Source organism: Sorex fumeus, unplaced genomic scaffold (assembly GCF_029834395.1).
Source record: "Sorex fumeus unplaced genomic scaffold, SorFum_2.1 ptg000080l, whole genome shotgun sequence".
Lineage (NCBI taxonomy): Eukaryota > Metazoa > Chordata > Mammalia > Eulipotyphla > Soricidae > Sorex > Sorex fumeus.
In genome coordinates, this window is record NW_026606137.1 from 574,980 (window position 1) to 577,894 (window position 2,915).

At 43.9% G+C, this 2,915-nt stretch overlaps 1 pseudogene; it reads left to right on the forward strand.

The window, feature by feature from the left end:
- Positions 1–892: 892 nt before the first annotated feature.
- Positions 893–2,624, forward strand: LOC130038831 (craniofacial development protein 1-like; annotated as a pseudogene).
- Positions 2,625–2,915: the final 291 nt, after the last annotated feature.

Consider the following 2,915-nt stretch of genomic DNA (forward strand, 5'->3'; position numbering starts at 1 on the left):
GCTCGAGGCAATCGATGAATAACAGGATGGTCGTGATTCGTGTCGTGATTTGTTAATTGTGATGGGAAATATTTTTGTAGGTTTTATTTTTGCATACATTGACTTAAAAGTAAACTTTTATGTTAAAACCTTCTGTATCCTCAAAGAGAAAGTAAATTTTTCTTGAGAAATTAGAATTATTTCCTAAAATTGAGATAAATTATAAAAATTAAAATTTTTGAATGCTAAAATGTCCAACTTAAATTGTTGTTGTCCACAAAAGCACAATTCTGTGGACTTTTTAGTCTTATGACAATTGATGCTTCCTTTTTTCTTTTTCTAAATTTAAATTTTTTTTATTTCAATGCCATGAAATTACAAAGTTGTTCATGATTCATTTTCAGACATACAATGTTTCAATACTCATTCCTTCACCAGTGTCCACTTCCCTCAACCCATGCCCTCCCACCCCCATTTGCTTCCCATCTACCAATTTTCTACAAGAGGCACGTATTTTTTATTTTTTTATTGAATCACGGTGAGATACACCGTGACAAAGTTGGTCATGATTAGGTTTCAGTCGTAGAATGTTCCACTGTCCATCACTTCACCCATGCATGTTTCCTACCACCAATGTCCCCATTTTTCCTCCTGCCACTACCTCCATCTCCCAACCCTTCCTCGGCCTGCCTCTATGGCTGGCACTTTAAAAAAATATAATAATTTTTGCACTCTGGTTTATAGTGCTGTTGCTAGTAGGGTTTCAATTATAACGCTTTACCACCTTTCAGGGCCAACTCCTCCTGAGTGACGTTTTCTTTTCCTTTTCTTTTCTTTTTTGCTTGTTTTTGTTTTGTTTGGGGTTCATACTTGGCAATGCTCAGTGATTCCTCCTGTCTCTGCACTTGGGAATATGCCGTCAAGTGGAGAATATAATGAAAATGATATCCAAGGATTAGCGAAGGAAGATTAAGTGGACAGTGAAGAACAGACACAAAAAAAAACCCGAAGGGAAATAAAGCAAAGCTCAGAGCATTCCGTCCAGAAAGAGAAAACAAGGTGGGCTCTTGCTGGCGGAGGAAGAGGAGGATGCCAATGAGGACTCTGAAGGGAGCAGCAGTGAGGAGGAAGAGACAGCTCAAGAGCAGAAGGGCATGGGGTGAGAGGATGCAAGAAAGAAGGAGGAGGATGCACTGTGGGCCAGCTTCCTCGACGATGTCAGGCCCAAACCAAAGGCGATCCCCAGCACCCAAGTTCAAAGAGAAAATGAGTCTGAAGAGACAAGTTCAAACAAATTGTTGGTCAAAGCAGAATGTAAGGTCCCTAGGGACGCTGAGAAAAATTCCAGAGCTAAACTCTGCTAATTAGTAACTCTCCCTTTCCTGCCCCCTCCCTAGTAGAGCCTTAGCTGTGAAGCCCTTCCTTATTGGTAAATTCTGAAACCATTTGTTGACTCTTCCTTATTGGGATGTAAATTCTGAAACCATTTGTTGACCCTTCCTTATCTGTTACCTCTGTTAGGAACTTTTCCCTTATCCACCTCCACCTCCTCCACCGGAATGCAGGAACCTTGAGCTGAGAATCAAAGGGAGCCAGGTAAACACAGAAGATAACCAAATGTCTGAGTTACCAGATACCAACTAGCCACAATGCCTATGTATGTAAATGCTGATCTTTGAATCTATAGACTAAGGAGTGATGTACTTTTAAATGGATTGGTTAAGAAAGTATCACAATCACAATCACAATTCATCCTGTTAATCGTCGATTGCCTCGAGCAGGCCCCAGTAACGTCTCCTTCATCCTAGCCCTGAGATTATATTCAAGGCTCTTTAGGAGAATGAGACCCATCATTGTTACTGGTATTTGGCATATTGGGTACACCACGGGGAGTTTGCCAGACTCTGCCGTGTGGGCAGGCTACATTCGGTAGCCTGCCAGTTTGCCCAAAGTTGGAATGAGATAATAAGATGTCATAACAGGATGTCCCGCGGCCGACAAAGAAAGTATATGTTGTTACAAATCTATTGACTTCGCTGTAACGGCCAGTAAAAGCCTATAGAAGATCCACTTTGAAGAAGTTCGGGGTCTTGCCTGACGGCTTGACCCTGGCTAGCCAGCTCAATAAACTACCTGCTTGCTGATTGCATTCCTGCGTGGTCCTTGCTTGCGGTCTGAGATCCAGAGTCATGCCCTAACAAGAAGACCTAGAGAAACCTAAAGAAACGGAAAAAGTTAAAATCACCAAGGTGCTTGATTTTGCTGTGGAAGAAGTGAGGGTGACGGAGGAAGTGGATGCTACTTCTAAAGAAGCCAAGTCCTTCTTCAAGCAAAAGAGACAGAAAAGCCCCAGGTTGCTGTCCCTTCAGCCCTACCCAGTGACTCAGGATCAGAAAGACCGCGTGACCTGAGCAGCCTTTTGGGGAAAGTTAGAGCCAAGAAACAGAAGTTGAACACCCTAGAGAAGTCCAAGCTGGAAGCTGGACTGGGAGAACTTCCAGGAGGAAGAAGGCATTGGCAAAGAGCTGGCCACCCACAGCTGAGGGAAGGAAGGGTGCATTGAGCAGAAAACTGTCCTCGACTGGGTGGATCATAGGCAGTTTGAAATCAAGCGCGACCACAGGCTGAGCAAGATGAAGCCCTGACCCAGACGCCAGGTTCTGTCCTACCCACACGGGAGCTGAGGATGTCCAGCTCTTGCCCACCAGAGTCCTTGTTTTCTACCTTGGATTTCTGTCTTTTTGTCTCGATTCTACTTGATTTTGTTTATTGTTCATTTTACTGTAAAAGTTTGTCCTTAAAAAAAAGCCAGGTATGAGCTGGTGGTGAAGGGGCAACTGCAATCTCACGGGAAGGGGGATGGTACCAGCTTGTCCTTCACGCCCTACCGAGATCATGAGCTGCCCCCCACAAGCGGCTCTCTGGCACAGCCATGG